The sequence below is a fragment of the Haematobia irritans genome, chromosome 1, assembly GCF_050003625.1.
Source record: "Haematobia irritans isolate KBUSLIRL chromosome 1, ASM5000362v1, whole genome shotgun sequence".
Lineage (NCBI taxonomy): Eukaryota > Metazoa > Arthropoda > Insecta > Diptera > Muscidae > Haematobia > Haematobia irritans.
In genome coordinates, this window is record NC_134397.1 from 252,303,113 (window position 1) to 252,326,806 (window position 23,694).

At 26.7% G+C, this 23,694-nt stretch overlaps 1 protein-coding gene across 5 annotated transcripts in view; it reads left to right on the plus strand.

Annotated features, from left to right (window-relative positions):
- The window catches only part of mbc (dedicator of cytokinesis protein myoblast city), a 191,824-nt gene that overhangs the window by 86,313 nt on the left and 81,817 nt on the right, over positions 1-23,694 (plus strand). The window lies entirely within an intron of this gene.

Sequence of the window (23,694 nt, forward strand, 5' to 3'; positions counted from 1 at the left end):
AAACTTTTGCGAAATTTCCTTAAAATTGCTTCAGATTTATATGTTTCCCATATTTTTTTACTAACATTGTGTTCCACCCTAGTGCATTAGCCGACTTAAATTTTAAGTCTATAGATTTTGTAGAGTCTATCAAATTCTGTCCAGATCGAGTGATATTTAAATGTATGTATTTGGGACAAACCTTTATATATAGCCCCCAACACATTTGACGGATGTGATATGGTATCGAAAATTTAGATCTACAAAGTGGTGCAGGGTATAATATAGTCGGCCCCGCCCGACTTTAGACTTTCCTTACTTGTTTTTTTACTAACATTGTGTTCCACCTCAGGGCATTAGCCGACTTAAATTTAAAGTTTATAAGTATTTTAGAACTCTGTCCAGATCTGGTCAGATTTAAATATATGTATATGAGAACATAAACCTTTATATATATAGCACCCAACACATTGGACGGATTTGATATGATATCAAAAATGTGCATCTACAAAGTGGTGCAAAGTATAATATAGTCGGCCCCGGCCGACTTAAGACTTTCCTTACTTGTTTTTTAGAAAATTTTCTCAAAATTGTATTTCTATAGAAAATGTTCTCAAAATTTTATTTATATAGAAAATTCTCTAGCTTCTCTATCACGAATGTTGTACTATTTTTATTGAGATAACTGAATGTACATTATAATGGTCAAACCCGTTTCAGTATTGATGATCTTTTACCTTTTGATATTTAATATTTATTTAAATTATTTTTATAGTTCTAAATTGAAAAATACAGTGGTAGTTAAATGATCTCGTCATTACACCTTGCTGATTACAATGATTACAAAAACTGAAATCTTGAAAATAATTCACAACTGATAGCTGGTTTAGTAATCCAATATAGACTTTCGACCTAACCAAGGAATGGAACTTAAGTATAAAGTTTTTTAATACTTAAGGAAGAAACAGACATAATAAGAGTGAATAGCATTTTTTTAGTTGAATTTTTATTTTATTTCGAAAGTATATTCGTTATTATTGTCACATTAAAATTGGAATATAAAAAAAAAAAATCAAAACATTCGTTAAATATTTTATTGGAGTATAATTTCTCCCCCTCTGATTAATTTTTAAAATCTTTTTTTGAAGTGATAATTAGTGCTTTTCAAAGAAAGTTCCCTCCCCAGGTGTTTTCGAATGCAAGCCAATACGTTAACCAAGAATGTTTCTAATCTTAATGGTCTTTAAGATAATTTTGTATAATTTTCAAAACTTTTCTATGCTAGCTATAATTGATTGATGAACCAAAATCCATAACCAGTATTCTAAGATGGTTTACTTAGCAATGCGAGTTCTCATAACCCAAATATTAGCCTACATTGGCTTTCACTTAAAAATTGCTATTAAAACTAGTTTAAGAAAAATCAAAAAAAAAAAAGACAAAACTGGAATCAAGCAACAGTTCATTCATAGACAGGAAATTCAAATTCGATTTAATTGAATTCAAGCAATCAAAGCCTTGTTTATGGAAAATTGTTACTATGAGTAAAATTGTTTTTTGCATTGACAGATAATGTGAATAGTTTTTTTTTTTGTATTTGGATACGAATCTCTTCCTTTTCTATGGCAAACTCGGGTGGAGAATATGTGAAAAAGTATAAACTAGACTATATCGGAGATGATAAACAGAAATTACAAAAAGTGGCAAATAAGAGAACATTCAAAAGCGAATGAAAAATGTTATTTGATTTAATTTATTTTAATTTAGCTTAAGTCAGTTTAAATTAATTTCTGGCAGTACTAAATGAAAGCTGTAAATATTAACATCGTTATCGAGTTTATATTTCATGTTAAGCTTTTTATTATGTTAAATGTTATTATGTATTCTCGTTGCTTCTAATGTTAACATAAGATAGATAAGACTGATCTCACAAGTATTTTAATAAACCGAGAGAGGCATAGACGTTGCAATCAGGGCTGCCAATAAAATTTCAAGAATATTCGTCACTTTTTGCCGAAAAAATCGTAATAATCGTCACATCCATTTTAAAAATCGTCAAAAAATCTGCAATGTTAATAACATTAAAACCAAACTAATTTTTTGGTTAAAAACAAAAATATTTATTTCATATAAAGAACAGAAAATTAACACAACTATGCATTTCAACAAAACAATCATAATGAATTCAGTCTTCTATAAAAATAAATTTAAAAAAAAAATTGTATGCAATGCTATGAAATTCAAAAAATAGAATAAAAAATATTTTTTTAATATATAGTTTTACTTCAGTAAGTTTTTTCTTTAAAAATAAAAATGAAGAACTTTAATATTTACATATGTGTTGCCCGATTTTCCAAAATTTTACAATTTGCAAAAATTTTATTAAAAATAAAATTTAGCAAAATTTTTTTAGAAATACAATTTTTCAAAAATGTTCATAGAAATAAATTTTTGCAAGAATATTCTATAGAAATAAAAACGTGCAAAAATTTTCTACAGATATAAAGGCTTGAGAAAGTTTTCTATAGAAATAAAATTTTGACAAAATTCTCTATAGCAATAAAATGTTTATACAATTTTTTATAGAAATAAAATTTTGACAAAATTTCTATAGAAATAAAAGTTAAACAAAATTTTCTATAGAAATAAAATTTTGACAAAATTTTCTATAGAAATAAAATTTTGACAAAATTTTCTATAGAAATAAAATTTTGACAACATTTTCTATAGAAATAAAATTTTGACAAAATTTTCTATAGAAATAAAATTTTGACAAAATTTTCTATAAAAATAAAATTTTTACAAAATTTTCTATAGAAATAAGATTTTGCCGAAATTTTCTATAAAAATAAAATTTTGACAAAATTTTCTACATATATAAAGGCTTGAGAAAGTTTTCTATAGAAATAAAATGTTGACAAAATTTTCTATAAAAATAAAATTTTGAAAAAAAATCTATAGAAATAAAATTTTGACAAAATTCTCTATAGAAATAAAATGTTGACAAAATTTTTTATAGAAACACAATTTTGACAAAATTTTCTATAGAAATAAAATTTTGACAAAATTTTCTATAGAAATAAAATTTTGAGAAAATTTTCTATTGAAATAAAATTTTGACAAAATTTTCTATAGAAATACAATTTTGAAAAAAAATCTATAGAAATAAAATTTTGACGAAATTTTCTATAGAAATAAAATTTTGGCAACATTTGCTATAAAAATAAAATTTTGACAAAATTTTCAACAGAAATACAATTTTGCCGAAATTTTCTATAGAAATAAAATTTTGACAAAATTTTCTATAGAAATAAAATGTTGACAAAATTTTCTATAGAAATAAAATTTTGCCGAAATTTTCTATGGAAATAAAATTTTGACCAAATTTTCTATAGAAATAAAATTTTGACAAAATTTTCTATAGAAATACAATTTTGATAAAATTTTCTATAGAAATAAAATGTTGACAAAATTTTCTATAGAAATAAAATTTTGACAAAATTTTCTATAGAAATACAATTTTGAAAAAAAAATCTATAGAAATACAATTTTGACCAAATTTTCTATAGAAATAAAATTTTGACCAAATTTTCTATAGAAATAAAATTTTGACAAAATTTTCTATAGAAATACAATTTTGACAAAATTTTCTATAGAAATACAATTTTGACAAAATTTTCTATAGAAATACAATTTTGAAATTTTATAGAAATAAAATTGTGATCAAATTTTCTATAGAAATAAAATTGTGATCAAATTTTCTATAGAAATAAAATTTTGACAAAATTTTCTATAGAAATAAAATTTTGACAAAATTTTCTATAGAAATACAATTTTGACAAAATTTTCGATAGAAATACAATTTTGACAAAATTTTCTATGGAAATAAAATTTTGACAAAATTTTCTATAGAAATAAAATTTTGATCAAATTTTCTATAGAAATAAAATTTTCTATAAAAATAAAATTTTCACAAAGACTGTCTATAGAAATAAAATTTTGAAAAAAAATCTATAGAAATAAAATTTTGCCGAAATTTTCTGTAGAAATAAAATTTTGACCAAATTTTCTATAGAAATAAAATTTTGACAAAATTTTCTATAGAAATAAAATTTTGACAAAAGTTTCTATAGAAATAAAATTTTGACAAAATTTTCTATAGAAATACAATTTTGACAAAATTTTCGATAGAAATACAATTTTGACAAAATTTTCTATGGAAATAAAATTTTGACAAAATTTTCTATAGAAATAAAATTTTGATCAAATTTTCTATAGAAATAAAATTTTCTATAAAAATAAAATTTTCACAAAGACTGTCTATAGAAATAAAATTTTGAAAAAAAATCTATAGAAATAAAATTTTGCCGAAATTTTCTGTAGAAATAAAATTTTGACCAAATTTTCTATAGAAATAAAATTTTGACAAAATTTTCTATAGAAATAAAATTTTGACAAAAGTTTCTATAGAAATAAAATTTTGACAAAATTTTCTATAGAAATACAATTTTGACAAAATTTTCGATAGAAATACAATTTTGACAAAATTTTCTATGGAAATAAAATTTTGACAAAATTTTCTATAGAAATAAAATTTTGATCAAATTTTCTATAGAAATAAAATTTTCTATAAAAATAAAATTTTCACAAAGACTGTCTATAGAAATAAAATTTTGAAAAAAAAAATCTATAGAAATAAAATTTTGCCGAAATTTTCTGTAGCAATAAAATTGTGACAACTTTTTGTTTAGAAATAAAATTTTAACAAAATTTTCTATAGAAGTAAAATTTTGACAAAATTTTCTATAGAAGTAAAATTTTGACAAAATTTTCTATAGAAATAAACTTTTGACAAAATTTTCTATAGAAATAAAATTTTGTCGAAATTTTCTATACAAATAAAATTTTAACAAAATTTGCTATAAATTCCATAAAAAACTTTTCTTTCTAATAAAACAAAATTTTTATATATACTAACCACAAAAATTTGATCAACAACTTCAAGATATTTTTGTAATTTGGTAGATTTTTGATAAAATTTTCTTCAAATTTTGGTGGATTATTTTCGGCACGAGTGGCAACCGTGATACTAATACTGTAGATGTAAAGTGAGGTATGAAATCTCTAGCGAAAACTTGCAATTTCTCTATCTGACTATTGTCAAGTGTACTCTCTTTTGGTGGCCCTAATTGTGTAAAAGATCTGCTTATAGTCAAAAATTTTGAACTGACCTAATATCGTAATTTTTGGGGCAAAAATCGCAAAATCGCCATTTGCTCTTTTTTGAGTAAAAAATCGTCAGAATGCCGATAAATCGGCAAAATTGGCAGCCCTGGTTGCAATTGGATTAACAGTGCTGCTATTTTTCTCTTCACCATAGATGCTAAATATACTTGAGACTTTCTCTCTTCCTCTCTTGATCCTTGTTGAAACTTTTTCCATTGGTAGTTGCCATTGGAAAAACGTTTGAATCCAACTGGGTTTCAAAGGATATTGTTGAAACCTTGTTAAACATAAGAATATCTCATGTTTTATTTATAAAAGGTGAATGAATTTGTATATACTAAGATTCTAATTTTGCGCTTTAAAATCTGAGTTGTTGAGAGTATCTTTTATTAAAGATTTTGTAATTGATTGGTTGGGGGATTTAAATAAAGTTGATTGGTGCAAAATGCGAAAATTGCCCAATTTAATGGAATGTAGTCTTCAATTTATTTTAGCAAAAAACAAAATTAAATATACAAAACTGCATTCTAAAATTAAAAATAAACTACCATTTAATGTAGTTTAAGTGAATTTAATTATACCATATAAATTAAAGTATACTAGATAAAATCAAATTAACATAAATTAAATTTGGACACATTTAAACTACACTCAAAAAAGTTTACTTGGATCCAAAGATTTTGACGTACCTTTAAGGATTTTGGTATTGATTCCGAGACATTTTTTTTAGCGACCTATCTGGCTTTAAATCTAGGAGCAATAAAATTAAAATTAGATACCGATGGACACATTTAAACTACACTCAAAAAAAGTTTACTTGGATCCAAAGATTTTGACGTACCTTTAAGGATTTTGGTATTGATTCCGAGACATTGTTTTAGCGACCTATCTGGCTTTAAATCTAGGAGCAATAAAATTAAATTTAGATACCGATGGACACATTTTAACTACACTCAAAAAAAAAGTTTACTTGGATCCAAAGATTTCGACGTACCTTTAAGGATTTTGGTATTGATTCCGAGACATTGTTTTAGCGACCCATCTGGCTTTAAATCTAGGAGCAATAAAATTAAAATTAGAATACCGATCTCATATATCAAATTTTCATTCTCTTATCGCGGTATATTAATTAAGATATTCACGGATAAACAAATGCCACTTTAAAAATCCAAATTATAGCCAATACTTCATAGTAAAAAATGTTTTCTTAATTCCAAGAAAAACTTTATGCCAAAGATGCTAAATCCTCAGTATAAGTCTTAGCCTATATTTAAAGCGTTTTTATCTTAAATCTAAAGATTCAATATTTCAGTTAATTTAAGGGCGATTTCTTTAATTTAAGGAAAATTTGCCTTAATTCAAAGACATTCGACTTTAACTCCGTGTTAAAGTCGAATGTCTTTGGGACGCAAATTTACAAAATTAATATCCCAAATTTAATGAAAATAAAAAAAAAACATTTTTTGAAACAAAGACTATAAATTTTATTTTAGTTGAGATTTCATTATTTTAAAGAAATTTGTCCTAGAATTTTGTAAATTACGCATCCTAAAATTTAGGCTGCGTAATCTTTAATATCATATAAATATTTTTTTTTCAGTGTAATCTCTAAATTTTTAATACTTTACTTTATACTTTAGATACTTTCGTATATAAATTTTTTCACTTTTACTTAACATTCCCTACTAACCGTAGGGACTTCTATCTGACTCTCTGACTCTGACTCTCGCATGAACTTCTTTCTGACTCTCTTCCCTAATAAAATCTACTCCTGTAACATTATTGAACCTTATATGTATATGGGGAGAGTAACATATACTCTGTCCAGGGTTGCAAATTTTTTCAGTTTATCGGCATTTTGACACACAGCAGCAAAAGCGTCGCCAAAAAAAAAGTAATGAAAATGTTCTTTTTGGATCCGGAATTGGTGCAAAATTGACGCAGAAGCGATGAATTTAATATGGGCTTGTCATAGGACGGAAGTCCTGCATTTCAACAGCCGAATTTGCATCACTTCTTTAGGTGTGATCCGAGTTCAATGTTTTGGATGTAAATTAAAAAATTCTGTGATATTTTCTCAAATAAACATATATATTTTTTAAATTTTTTATAATTTTTAATGGATTCTAAAGCTTGTCGGAAACGTTTGACCCCAAATATTTTCAAAAATTCACAATTTTTCAGATTGAATTTAGCATTTTTATTTCGGCAAAATTTAAATGAATTTTCTTACTCTTTTTTTAACCTATTTGAAACAAAAAAAGTTAAAATTACCAATTACAAGTATGAAAAAACCAAGTTATAAAAAATTGAATTAAAAGAACTTCCTGGGTAGATAAAATAAAGAACATCATTGGGAGTGCATCTTCTGGAAGTGCTTTTAAAGTTGTGCCTTTGGAAGAACTTCCAAATTTTTTTGCTGGGCAATTTATTACTCAAAAAATAGAAAATTCCAATTTTCCGATTTTCGCCTCGAAAATGACGAATATTATTATTTGAAATAAATATTTTTGTTTTGTTTTTACCCAAAAGAATATGTTTTATGTAGTAACATTTACATTGTTAATTTTTTATATGCAAGTACCTATTATGACGATTTTTGTTTCCTTGCCACTGCCTACAGTCCTCATATACTTAACCAAGGGAGCTCCAAGCTGTGGCGTCCATAGAATACTATCTCTCTCTCTCATCTCTTCTTCACTTCTGCTTAATAAATTTCTGTCTAACTCTCATCTATCATCATTGAATCTCTTCTAACATCATTGAATCTAATGCCTGTTGCATTGTTATTGCTTTTATTTTTGAGGTAATTAATTATCTCACTCTCCTCTTATTTCTCACTGAGGGGAGAGTAACATCTCCTCTGTTAACAAACATTCAATCAAGGGAGCTCCTAGATGCGACTTTTATAGCAGATTCCGTCTCTCTCTCATATCCAAAGCATCTCTAAAAGGACATCTCCCCGCAAATGTCGGATTGGAAAGCTCTTTTATGGGCAAATTAATTTAGTATTAAATCTTCTTATTTATCTAAATAAACTTTAAAAATTGCACGTGGTTTTATTGTTGAAGGTCATCGATTTAATATGCATGTGGCTTATCCAGCATCAAAACTGCTGGGAATTGTTCTTTGAAGCCCTGTTTAATGTACTAAAAGTCCTAACACATTTATTTTTCCCATCCCTGATAAATCTTTTTAGTTTTTTTGTTTTGGCTCAGACACACAGCCGGCAGACGGACATTGCAATCGAGACTAAAGATAAGAAAAGTACACAAGAGAGTTTTTAAGTCTTCTGTCCGTCTTGCGTACCGTCAAATAAAATGTCCAAAAGCAAACGCAAGTAAATTGATATGAATGGAGTTTTGAGAAAGAATTATGTGTTGCGTGTGTGAAAGGAAAATATTCTGATGATAACAGAATACAGTAGAGAGGTAGTTAAAGTAGATTTACTTTGAGATTTACTTTCGGATTAATACTTGTCTTGTGTAAAGATTTAAAATGAAAGATCTGTTTGTGAAGTTATTTGTCAATGGGGGAAACCTAAGAGAAATAATTGATTTTAAACAAACGATGAGAAGTTTAGGTCATGATAAGAATTTACGACATGTACTTTTCTTTTACAATTTCATATTTCCTGCTAACAAAAAAATGTTGATATGAAAAAGGTCAAATACAATTTGATACCCTATTTATATTTTGGGTACAATTTTATTTGATTTTATTATGAAATATCTCTTATCTCTTCAAAATATTAAATATTTACCCCCAATGTTATTTCTGTTATGTAGCTTAACAAGCGGTTAATGTTGCACGGAAAATAACTTTACTGAATTCCATGGATACGTTGTGTGGATACGTTGTGTGTCACTAGTCCGTCACGGTTTCCATAGAAAATTTTGTCAATATTTTATTTCTATAGCTAATTTTTATTTATATAGAAAATTTTGTAAAAATTTTATTTCTATAGAAAATATTGTAAACATTTTATTTCTATAGAAAATTTTGTAAAATTTTTATTTCTATAGAAAATTTTGTCAAAATTTTATTTCTATAAAAAATTTTCTCAAAATTTTATTTCTATAAAATTTTTTTCAAAATTTTATTTCTATCAAAAATTTTCTCAAAATTTTATTTCTATAAAAAATTTTCTCAAAATTTTATTTCTATAAAAAAATTTCTCAAAATTTTATTTATATAAAAAATTTTCTCAAAATTTTACTTCTTTAGAAAATTTTGTTAAAACTTTATTTCTATAGAAAATTTTGTCCAACTTTTATTTCTATAGAAAATTTTGTCCAAATTTTATTTCTATAGAAAATTTTATTTCTATAGAAAGTTTTCTGAAAATTATATTTCTATAGATAATTTTGTCAAATTTAAATTTTATTTATATAGAAAATTTTCTCAAAATTTTATTTCTATAGAAAATTTTTTAAAAATCTTATTTCTCTAGAATTTTTTTTAGAAATTTTATTTCTATAGAAAATTTTGTCAACATTTTATTTCTATAGAAAATTTTGTTAAATTTTTATTTCTATAGAAAATTTTGTTAAAATTTTATATTTCTGTATAAAATTTTATCAACATTTTGTTGCTATACAAAATTTTGTCAACATTTTCTATAGAAAATTTTGTCAACATTTTATTGATATAGAAAAATTTGTCAAAATTTAATTTCTATAGAAAATTTTTGAAAAAAGTTTATTTCTATAGAAATTTAATCAAATATTTCAAATTCAAAATTTTATTTCTATGGAAAATTTTGTCCAAATTTTATTTCTTTAGAAAATTTTGTCAAAATTTTATTTCTATAGAAAATTTTGTCAAAATTTTATTTCTATAGAAAATTTTGTCAAAATTTTATTTCTATAGAACATTTTTGTCAAATTGTTATGTTTATAGAAAATTTTGTCAAAATGTTATTTCTATAGAAAATTTTGTCAAAATTTTATTTCTATAGAAAATTTTGTCAAAATTTTATTTCTATAGAAAATTGTAAAATTTTTATTTCTATAGAGAATTTTGTCAAAATTTTTATTTCTATAGAAAATTTTGTCAAAATTTTATATTTCTATAGAAAATTTTGTCAACATTTTATTGCTATATAAATTTTTGTCAAAACTTTATTTCTATAGAAAATTTTGTCAAAATTTTATTTATATAGAAAATTTTGTCAAAATTTTATTTCTATAGAAAATTTCGTCAACATTTTATTTTTTTAGAATTTTTTGTCAAAATTTTATTTCTATAGAAATTTTTGTCATGGTGTTATTTCTATAGAAAATTTTGGCAAAATTTTATCTTTCTATAGAAAATTTTGTCAAAATAGAAATAAATAAAATTTTGTTTCTATAGCAAATTTTGTCAAAATTTTATTTCTATAGAAAATTTTGTCAACATTTTATTGATATAGAAAAATTTGTCAACATTTAATTTCTATAGAAAATTTTTGAAAAAAGTTTATTTCTATAGAAATTTAGTCAAATATTTCAAATTCAAAATTTTATTTCTATGGAAAATTTTGTCCAAATTTTATTTCTTTAGAAAATTTTGTCAAAATTTTATTTCTGTAGAACATTTTTGTCCCATTGTTATGTTTATAGAAAATTTTGTCAAAATGTTATTTCTATAGAAAATTTTTTCAAAATTTTATTTCTATAGGAAATTGTAAAATTTTTATTTCTATAGAGAATTTTGTCAAAATTTTTATTTCTATAAAAAATTTTGTCAAAATTTTATATTTCTATAGAAAATTTTGTCAACATTTTATTGCTATACAAATTTTTGTCAAAACTTTATTTCTATAGAAAATTTTGTCAAAATTTTATTTATATAGAAAATTTTGTCAACATTTTATTTCTATAGAAAATTTCGTCAACATTTTATTTTTTTAGAATTTTTTGTCAAAATTTTATTTCTATAGAGATTTTTGTCATGGTGTTATTTCTATAGAAAATTTTGGCAAAATTTTATCTTTCTATAGAAAATTTTGTCAAAATAGAAATAAATAAAATTTTATTTCTATAGCAAATTTTGTCAAAATTTTATTTCTATAGAAAATTTTTTCAACATTTTGTTTCTATAGAGAATTTTCTCAAAATTTTCTTTTTATAGAAAATTTTTTCAAAATTTTCTTTTCGTAGAAATTTTTGTCAAAATTTTATTTCTATTGAAATTTTTGTCATAGTGTTATTTCTATAGAAAAAATTGTCAACATTTTATTTTTATAGAATTTTTTGTCAAAATTTTATTTCTATAGAAATTTTTTTCAAAATTTTATTTCTATAGAAAGTTTTGTCAAAATTTTAATTCTATAGAAAATTTTATCAAAATTTAATTTCTATAGAAAAATTTGCCAAAATTTTATTTCTATAGAAAATTTTGTCAAAATAGAAATAAATAATAGAAATAAAACTTTGTAAAAATTTTGTCAAAATTTTATTTTCGTAGACATTTTTGTCAAAATTTTATTTCTATAGAAATTTTTGTCAAAATTTTATTTCTATAGAAATTTTTGTCATAGTGTTATTTGTATAGAAAAATTTGTCAACATTTTATTGCTATAGAAAATTTTATCAATATTTTATTGCTATAGAATATTTTGTGAACATTTTATTTCTATAGAAAATTTTGTCAAAATTTAATTTCTATAGAAAATTTTGTCAACATTTTATTTTTATAGAAAATTTTTTCAACATTTAATTTCTATAGAAAATGTTCAATATTTTATTCCCATAGAACATTTTCTGAAAATTTTATTTCTATAGAAAATTTTGTTAACATTTTATTTCTATAGAAGATTTAGTTAAAATTTTATTTCTATAGAACATATTCTGAAAATTTTACTTCTATAGAAAATTTTGTCAAAATTTTATTTCTATACAAAATTTTATCAAAATTGTATTTTCCATTCGTTTTGTTTTGTTATTGTTGTTGTTTTTATATCCTCCACCATAGGATGGGGGTATATTAACTTTGTCATCCCGTTGTAACACATCGAAATATTGCTCTAAGACCCCATAAAGTATATATATTCTGGGTCGTGGTGAAATTCTGAGTCGATCTGAGCATGTCCGTCCGTCCGTCTGTTGAAATCACGCTAACTTCCGAACGAAATAAGCTATCGACTTGAAACTTGGCACAAGTAGTTGTTATTGATGTAGGTCGGATGGTATTGCAAATGGGCCATATCGGTCCACTTTTACGTATAGCCCCCATATAAACGGACCCCCAAATTTGGCTTGCGATTGCTCTAAGAGAAGCAAATTTCATCCGATCCGGCTGAAATTTGATACATGGCGTAAGTATATGGTCTCTAACAAACATGCAAAACTTGGTACACATCGGTCCATAATTATATATAGCCCCCATATAAACCGATCCCCCGATTTGGCTTACGGAGCCTCTAAGAGAAGAAAATTTCATCCGATCCGGCTGAAATTTGGTACATGGTGTTGGTATATGCTCTCTAATGACCATGCAAAAATTGGGCCACATCGACCCATAATTATATATAGCCCCCATATAAGCCGATCCCCAGATTTGACCTCCGGAGCCTCTTAGAGGAGCAAAATTCATCCGATCCGGTTGAAATTTGGTACGTGGTGTTAGTATATGATCTCCAAGAACCATGCAAGAATTGGTCCATATCGGTGCATAATTATATATAGCCCCCATATAAATCGATCCCCACATTTGACCTCCGTAGCCTCTTGGAGGAGCAAAATTCATCCGATCCGGTTGCAATTTGGAACATGGTGATAGAATGTGGTCTCTACCAAACACGCAAGAATTGGTCCATATCGGTCCATAATTATATATAGACCCCATATAAACTGTTCCCCAGATTTGATTTCCGGAGCCTCTTGGAGGAGCAAAATTCATCCGATCCGGTTGAAATTTGCAACGTGGTGTTAGTATAAGGCCGCTAATAACCATGCCAAAATTGGTCCATATCGGTCTATATTTATATATAGCCGATCCCCAATCACACAAAAATTGGTCCATATCGGTTCATAATCATGGTTGCCACTCGAGCCAAAAATAATCTACCAAAATTTTATTGTTATAGAAAACATTGTCAAAATGTTCTTTCTATAGAAAATTTTGTAAAAATTTTATTTCTATAGAAAATTTTGTCAAAATTGTATTTCTATAGATTTTTTTTCTCCAAATTTTCTTTCTATAGAAAATTTTGTCAAAATTTTACTTCTATAGAAAATTTTGTCAAAATTATATTTCTATAGAAACTTTAAACTTAATTATATACGTATTTAATCGGCCTTTTTTATACCCACCACCATAGAATGGTGACGGGGGTATAATAAGTTTGTCATTCCGTTTGTAACACATCGAAATATCGATTTCCGACTATATAAAGTATATATATTCGTGATCAGGGAGAAATTTTAAAACGATATAACGATGTCCGTCTGTCCGTCTGTCTGTCTGTCTGTCTGTCTGTTGTAATCACGCTACAGTCTTCAATAATGAAGCAATCGTGCTGAAATTTTGCACAAACTCGTCTTTTGTCTGCAGGCAGGTCAAGTTCGAAGATGGGCTATATCGGTCAAGGTTTTGATATAGTCCCCATATAAACCGACCTCCCGATTTGGGGTCTTGGGCTTATAGAAATCGTAGTTTTTATCCAATTTGCCTGAAATTTGAAATCCAGAGGTATTTTATGACCAGAAAGAGGTGTGCCAAAAATGGTGAGTATCGGTCCATGTTTTGGTATAGCCCCCATATAGACCGATCTCCCGATTTTACTTCTTGGGCTTATAGAAACCGCAGTTTTTATTCAATTTACCTGAAATTGGAAATCTAGAGGTATTACAGGATCACAAATACGTGTGCCAAAAATTGTGAGTATCGGTCCATGTTTTGGAATGGTCCCCATATAAAACGACCTCCCGATTTGGGGTCTTGGGCTTATAGAAATCGTAGTTTTTATCCAATTTGCCTGAAATTTGAAATCTAAAGGTATTTTATGACCATAAAGAGGTGTCCCAAAAATGGTGAGTATCGGTCCATGTTTTAATATAGCCCCCATATAGACCGATCTCCCGATTTTACTTCTTGGGCTTACAGAAACCGCAGTTTTTATTCAATTTACCTGAAATTGGAAATCTAGAGGTATTGTAGGACCACAAATACGTGTGCCAAAAATTGTGAGTATCGGTCCATGTTTTGGAATGGTCCCCATATAAAACGACCTCCCGATTTGGGGTCCTGGGCTTATAGAAATCGTAGTTTTTATCCAATTTGCCTGAAATTTGAAATCTAAAGGTATTTTATGACCATAAAGAGGTGTCCCAAAAATGGTGAGTATCGGTCCATGTTTTGGTATAGCCCCCATATAGACCGATCTCCCGATTCTACTTCTTGGGCTTATAGAAACCGCAGTTTTTATTCAATTTACCTGAAATTGGAAATCTAGAGGTATTGTAGGACCACAAATACGTGTGCCAAAAATTGTGAGTATCGGTCCATCTTTTGGTATAGCCCTTATATAGACCGATCTCCCGATTTTACTTCTTGGGCTTATAGAAACCGCAGTTTTTATTCAATTTACCTGAAATTGGAAATCTAGAGGTATTGCAGAACCACAAATACGTGTGCCAAAAATTGTGAGTATCGGTCCATGTTTTGGTATGGTCCCCATATAAAACGGCCTCCCGGTTTGGGGTCTTGGGCTTATAGAAACCGTAGTTTTCATCCAATTTGTCTGAAATTGGAAATCTAGAGGTATTTTAGGAACATAAAGAGGTGTGCCAAAAATGGTGAGTATCGGTCCATATTTTGGTATAGCCCCCATATAGACCGATTTCCCGATTTTACTTATTGGGCTTCTAGAATCCGAAGTTTTTATCCTATTTGCCTGAAATTGGAAATCTAGAGGTATTTTCGGGTCATAAAGAGGTGTGCCGAAAACGGTGAGTATCGGTCCATATTTTAGTGTAGCCCCCATAGGAACGATCTCCCGATTTTATTCCTTGTGTTTCTAGAAACCGTAGTTCTTATCTGATTTGCCTGAAATTGTAACTATTCTCGTATTTTTGGCTCACAAAAACGTGTATCGGATTAAGTTTTTATCGGTCCATTTGGTAATGCCTCCATATAGACCGACTTCAGATTTAAGATTTCAAATCAAGACGTTATTTTATAATTTTCTTGCACACTTACAAGAGATGTTAATGATTCCTCTAACATTATAAATCCAGAATCTGATATAGTCCTCATATTTGAAATCTTTAAATTTATCTTCGGGAAGTGTCCTCAAGCCCTCCTGAAATTTCAAAGGAAACCCTACTATTTGGTTTATGGTGGTGGGTATTTAAGATTCGGCCCGGCCGAACTTACTGCTGTATATACTTGTTAGTTTATAATATACCACGTATGGACTATGTGGTATATATTACGGTGTTAGGAAGTTTGTACGCAATCCATGGCGGAGGGTACATAAGCTTCGGCCTGGCCGAACTTACGGCCGTATATACTTGTTTTATTTCAGCTTAAAACCATACATTGACTAAACTACAAGTGTAGCTTAACCAACAGAAGAAAAGAATGTTTGTCAAATTTATTTGGGCAAAGCCCTATAGACTGCAAGATGGTTGGATGGACGCATGTTTCGGAATTACCGCATTCCTCATCAGCATCCTCTACGTGCAGCAAAACTATCAACCAATTATCAGAATAAATTCAGGCAGTTCATTAAACCCAACAATGAACCACACTTGAACCTTCCGAAAAAAGGTTTTGTATGATAGCCGGCTTATGCCGAAATAAATTCGAAACAAACATATCTCTTTTCCTATGCCACTGTCAAATCATCGATTTGAGTTCAGTTGGCTGGGTTTATTTTGAGCGCGCTTCCTCTTCTTTTTTTTCATTCGTTTTGTATTTTATAGAATTTTATAGAAAATTTTATGAAATTTTTTTTCGAAAATTTTATGAAAATTTTATTTAGACACAATTTTATTTTTATAGAAAATTTAAACAGAATTTTATTTCTATAGAAAGTTTTCTGAAAATTTTATTTTTATAGATAATTTTGTCAACATTTTATTTCTATAGAAAATTTTGTCAAAATTTTATTTCCAATACGGATTAAGACTTTCAAGCACCGTCTTGAGATGATCGGCTCTTTGGTATTTCTTAGTACCAACCTTAATCTCCAAAATGTCCCAGGCGCAAAAGTCCAAAGGATTGAGATTCAGAAATTTTAGTGGCCATTGTACGGTTGGAATGAAGGAAAGAACCTCCTTTTTGTTTGACCCTTGCCGAGTGCGATGGTTATAAGTCCTGTAGAAATATTCACGTTCCGCGGCCGAAATATTTATGTATCTGCCCATTGCTCCAATACTGTCTTCAGAACTTTTTTCCGAGAATTTCGGCATATACTTGATCCCAGCCATTATGTAAATTTTGCTGCTTAACGGGCTGTCACCATTTATTTTTATTTATTTTCTTCACAAACTGTTCAATTGTGTGTGGCTTCTCATCGTAGAAAACCAAATTCGGTAACATCACACTTTCGTGCGAGCTAAGCAACTCCTTGCATTGACTGTTTCCAATCACAATTTTTTTTTTGTGAATCGGTGAGCTCTTCTACTTTTGGGTTTATTTCAAGCTCATTTTTCAATAAGTATTGCATCCGTTCTCAGGATATGTTCAGCTCACAAGCAAAATTTCTACTACTGCGGTGGATTTCGATCAAATCTGGCCTTCTCGTATCATTTTTGGTGTTGTGACCGTTCTTTTCGTCCGCTTTTTGGACGCGATGCAACACTGTCAGTTCAACGATAACGATCAATGGTAAGAGAATCAAATGATTTATTCACAATTAAATGCTTGAGAGCCATAGCCACTAGTGGTTCTCAAGCCAAATATGAAGCAATCACACTATCATGCTTGAATCCATCACAAAAATTCTTCATTTCTCAATGCAATAGATCAAAATGCTTTTATAAGCATGTAAACAATAAAATAAACTGTCTTCTGAATTTGGTTGCAATACATATCAGCCACACTGTATATACATTATTGCAAAATATTTGTATATTCGAATTCATAGATCTCATGAGATAATAATTGAAAATGGAGAGAAATTAAGATAAAGAGATTACGAGAGAGAGAGTTGGTCACATTGGCTGCACACATATTAAAACTAAAGAGGGAGAGAAACTAAGAGAAATATAACTAAAAGAGAATTTTCATACAAAAGCTATTAGTTAACAGTGATATTATGATAATAATGTCACTGTTATGCTACATGAACTGTTACTCAGTCAAATGTATAGCTTTTCCAAGGTTCAGCATCACATCGTCCTTCACCGGAACCAGTTGAAGTTTTGGATTTCGTGACTAGCTGCATGGCCTCCAAGTTTCTTCATCATCTTTCTTCTTATAGTCTATATGAGCAGTCTGAGAATTCGATGACCTTCTACTGGGTTTGTATTATAAATCGCATGTCTATGAGCTAGCAATATTAGTTTTCCTCTATAGAGAAATTCAGACTGATGTCAGAGTTCTAATTTGATGGAATAAAGTTTCGAATGCATGCTAACCCCCAACCCTAAGTTGTCGGGGATTAAGGATTTACAAAATAAAGGTTTTTTCCTTTGGAAAGCAAGTGCTTGGAGCTTAAGTCTATGTCCACGTACGACACGTGATAAAAATATCACATGACCACATCTGACCATAGTGACATCAGGAGAGCTACGACAGTTACCACTCAGGGGGTTGGGTTATTTTCATTTCTAACACAGATGTCTGCGTTATCCATTTAGTGAATTTCCAAATGACTACATTCCATATTTAATTTAGCTAAAGGGTTTTGCCATTTCACGAATCATCAAAACGAACTAAGGACTTCATAGTCAACTTCAATGGGCATTTCCGATAGTTTCTTTTAAACAACAAATGGACTCGTTAAATAAATATCTGTTATAACTCACACACACACACACAAATGGATAAACAATTGTGCATTGTATCTTTTCACAGCACTTTCAAACGTCAATAGTTCATGTGGGAAAACTACTATCCTCAGCACACTCCGAGTCGGCAGCCCTCTTGGGTACAGTACCACAAAGTGTTATCATTTTTGAGTTTATTTTGCGTTTTTTTTTGGGTTTCTCATCAACTTAATGTGTCCATATGGTGATGTCCCATTTATCTTATGGTGTGGCTTCTGAGTTTGGTCATCCATATAGAAGGCATCGTATAAGATGTTGCCTGTGTCCATATTGTGGTGGCGGTGGTAGTGATGGTGCTTCTATTGCTTCAAGGTATCATTTTTGGTGGGGGTATGGCTTTCTTGTTGACGATGGATGGCAAAATAGATGATGATGGGTTTTGGTGATTGCTTTTGACCTTTTGGTCGGGTCTAAAAACAAACAAACCGGCGTTTCGGATTGTTGCTGCTATTCTTGTTGTTGTTATTGGTAGCTATCAATGTTATCATAGCCACGAAAGACATTAACGAAATTTAAACAGAAGTGCATTATTATTATTGTTGTTGTTGTTGTCTCCTGACCATTGTAAACAAAGCTCTGACTGTAATGCACACACGACTCTCAACTCTCTGAGGGTATTTCGGTTTTTTATTTTTATTTTTGTTCTTGTGTTTTTATAATGAACGGTTCTCTTGTTTTCCTTCGTCTTGAGTATTAATAAAAAAAATTTGACCTCTTTTATATATTTTGCTTGACCCATAAATCTTTGTTGGGTTTTTTTATTTCTCTTCCTTTCCAGTGATTATGGAAATTCTTCAAATGATAATGGTAACATTCGCTGTTAATATACCCTACAAGAGAGGACTGCTATTGTAACATTACATTCGCCTCTCAATGTATTAAATATGGGAGTATGGATTTTATACTATTGGTGGTGGGGGAGTGTATATGGACTTATATGAACTTAGCTTCATTCTTACATGATTTAGTCTTGGTGTCTTTTCTTTTTAATGAGAGCAACCAACTCTCTGAAGAATAATACAAAAACCAAAGTAACGACATTTGTTGTTATTGTTGTCAGATAAGAATTCTTTGTTATGATTTATATAGAAGTAGTAGTTGTTGCATTTCGCCATGCAATAAATGTAATTGATAGCATACGCTTCCTTATGAAATGCTCTGAAATGTTTGTGAAAACAATTCATCGATACCGACCGACCGACCACACGACCGACCATTGACAACATTCGTTTTAATTTTTTATTTTGTCATCTGCTCGTGTGATTTCATTTAGTTCAACATTCAAGCATGGATTGCAATTACTCACCATTCATTGGTGATTTAATGGCTTCCTTAATACTCTTAATGCATACTTTAAATTATTTTTTTACCACACAATTATTATTTTCACATAGATTTTTTCCTCCACTTTGTTTTTTCTTGAAATTTAGTTTATGATAACGTTTTGTGTTTTATTATTGTTTTTTTTTTATGATCACCCGGTTGACTGCATCGATGGGACAGTTTTATTGGAAAATTATTCTCCTGGGAGAATTGATTACAAATATTTTTTATGTGTTTTTTTTTTTTTTTTATTTACAGCTGCATAATTAAGATTTAATATGGAATTTTATATTATATGCCATTAATATTAATTTTTGTAGTGCTTTTTCAAGTGGTTTCGCTATTATCAATTATTTTATACAAGTGCAACAAATTTTAAATTTGATGGCTTTGAAATAAAATAATTACAGAAATTTCATTTCAAATTTTATTTCTATGGAAAATTTCATCGAAATTTTATTTCTATGGAAAATTTTGTCAAAAAATTGGTTTCTGTAGAACATTTTGTCAAAATTTTATTTCTATAGAAAATTTTGTCAACATTTTATTTCTATAGAAAATTTTGTCAAAATTTTATTTCTATAGAAAATTTTGTTAAAATTTTATTTCTATAGAAAATTTTGTCAAAATTTTATTTCTATAGAAATTTTTATAAACATTTTATTTCTATAGAAATTTTTTTCAAAATGTTATTTCTATAGAAATTTTTATCAATTTTATTTCTATAGAAAATTTTGTCAAAATTGTATTTCTATAGAAAATTTTGTCAAAATTTTATTTCTATAGAAAATTTTGTCAAAATATTATTTCGATAGAAAATTTTGTCAAAATTTTATTTCGATAGAAAATTTTGTCAAAATTTTATTTCTATAGAAAATTTTGTCAAAATTTTATTTCTAGAGAAAATTTTATCAAAATTTTATTTCTATAGAAAATGTTTTAAAAATTTTATTTCTATAGAAAATTTTTAAAAAATTTTATTTCTATAGAAAAATTTGTCAAAATTTTATTTCTATAGAAAAATTTGTCAAAATTTTATTTCTATAGAAATTCGGTCAACATTTTTTATTTATAGAAAATTTTGTCAAAAATTTCTATAGAAAATTTTCTGAAAATTTTATTTCTATATAAAATTTTCTAAAAATTTTATTTCTATAGAAAAATTTTTAAAATTTTTATTTCTTAGGATATTTTTTCAAAATTTTGTCAAAATTTTATTTCCATAGAAATTTTTTTTTTTTAATTTTATTTCCATAGAAAAATTTTTAAAAATTGTATTTCTATAGAAAAAAATCTATTTCTATAGAAATTTTTTTCACAATTTTATTTTTATAGAAATTTTTTTTCAAAATGTTATTTCTATAGAAAATTTTGTCAAATTTCAAAATGTTTTATCCATAGAACATTTGCTCAAAATTTGTTTTCTATAGAACATTTTCTCAAATTTTGTTTTTCTATAGAAAATTTTGTCAAAATTTTATTTAAATAGAAACTTTGGTCAACATTTTTTATTTATAGAAAATTTTTTCAAAAGTCAAAAGTAGAAAATTTTCTGAAAATTTTATTTCTATAGAACATTTTCTGAAAACTTTATTTCTATAGACAATTTTCTGAAAACTTTATTTCTATAGAAAATTTTCTGAAAATTTTATTTCTATAGAAAAATTTCTAAAAATTTTATTTGTATAGAAAAGTTTCTGAAAATTGTATTTCTATAGAAAATAATCAGATAATTTTTTTCTATAGAAAAATTTGTAAAAATTTTATTTCTATAGCAAATTTTGTCAAATTTCAAAATGTTTTATCCATAGAAAATTTGCTCAAAATTTGTTTCTATAGAAGATTTTCTCAAATTTTGTTTTTCTTTAGAAAATTTTGTCAAAAGTTTCTATAGAAAATTTTCTGAAAATTTTATTTCTATAGAAAAATTTTTAAAATTTTTATTTCTTAGAATATTTTTTCAAATTTTTATTTCTATAGAAAAATTTTTAAAAATTTTATTTCTATAGAAAATTTTCGTCGAAATTTTATTTCTATAGAAAATTTTCGTCGAAATTTTATTTATTAATTTTATTTGTAGACCCCTGAGGAAGCGATTCAATATCGTAATCGCGAAATTTTGGGAAAAATAAATAAAATATTTAAAAAAGACTACGAGCTTGAAAAAACCTGAATTTATTATTGTAATTTTATTTCTATAGAAAATTTTCTAAAAATATTTTATCCATAGAACATTTTATCAAAAAATTTGATTTCTATATAAAATTTTCTCAATTTTTTTTTATATAGGAAATTTTCTCAAATTTTGTTTCTATAGAAAAATTTCTCAAGATTTTTTTTTGTAAAGAAAATTTCATCAACATTTTTTATCTATAGAAAATTTTGTCAAAATTTTTATTTCTATAGAAATTTTTCCATAGAAAATTTGCTCAAAATTTGTTTTCTATAGAACATTTTCTTAAATTTTGTTTTTCTATCGAAAATGTTGTCAAAATTATATTTAAATAGAAACTGTGGTCAAAATTTTTTATTTATAGAAAATTTTGTCAAAAGTTTCTATAGAAAATTTTTTGGAAAATTTATTTCTATAGAACATTTTATGAAAACTTTATTTCTATAGAAAATTTTGTCAACATTTCATTTCTATAGAAAATTTTCTAAAAATTGTATTTCTATAGAAATTTTTCAGAAAATTTTATTTCTATAGAAAAGTTTCTGAAAACTGTATTTCTATAGAAAATATTCAGATATTTTTTTTCTATAGAAAAATTTGTAAAAATTTTATTTCTATAGAAAATTTTGTCAAATTTCAAAATGTTTTATCTATAGAAAATTTGCTCAAAATTTGTTTTCTATAGAACATTTTCTCAAATTTTGTTTTTCTTTAGAAAATTTTGTCAAAATTTTATTTCTATAGAAACTTTGGTCAAAATTTTTTATTTATAGAAAATGTAAAAAGTTTCTATAGAAAATTTTCTGAAAATTTTATTTCTATAAACAATTTTTTTAAATTTTTATTTCTTAGAATATTTTTTAAAAATTTTATAGAATTTTTTTTTTCAAAATTTTATTTCTATAGAAAATTTTCGTCGAAATTTTATTTCTATAGAAAAAATTTTAATTTTTAAAAATTTTTCTAGAGAAATAAAATTTCGAAAATTTATTTCTATAGAAAATTTCGTCGAAATTTTATTTCTATAGGAAATTTTCGTCGAAATTTTATTTATTAATTTTATTTGTAGACCCCTGAGGAAGCGATTCAATATCGTAATCACGAAATATTGGGAAAAATAAATAAAATATTTAAAAAAGACTACGAGCTTGAAAAACCTGAATTTATTATTGTAATTTTATTTCTATAGAAAATTTTCTAAAAATATTTTATCCATAGAACATTTCATCAAAAAATTTGATTTTTATATAAAATGTTCCCAAAGTTTTTTATATATAGGAAATTTTCTAAAATTTTATTTCTATAGAAAAATTTCTCAAGATCCTTCTTTTAAGAAAATTTTGTCAAAATTTTATTTCTATAGAAAAATTTCTCAAGATCCTTCTTTTAAGAAAATTTTGTCAAAATTTTATTTCTATAGAAAATTTTGTCAAAATTTTTGTTTCTATAGAAGATTTTTCAAAATTTAATTTCTATAGAAAATTTTTTCAAAATTTTTATTTCTATATAAAATTTTGTCAAAGTTTTTATTTCTATAGAAAATTTTCTCAAAATTTTATATTTAAATTTTGTCAAAATTTTTTCTCCAAAAGAAAAAAAAAAATTTTTGTATCTCTTCTCACATGCCAATGGCACGCATCGTATACAAAGCAACATGACAGTGTCTGACATTGAGCTTAACTTTGGATCTGAGGCAATAACAAATCATTGTCAATTAATATTCAATTGACTTGCAAAAGGGTTAACATTGAAGGTCAATTAATATTTGTGTAACAGTGTCTCCGAGTCCACAAATGTTGATGTGACATCTGAAACGATAACTTGCCCTAAACTTCCTTTGAATTCCAGAAAGCCATCAAATGGATTGCTAATAAGAGACAAAGTTCCATTTTGTTGCTTGCCTAACCCCTTGGCTATTTACCCACGATGATGTTTTGCGATGACACAATTTCAATTCGTTGGTCTTTGATGAATTAGCCAGTTGATGATAGTTGATGGAGCATAACCACA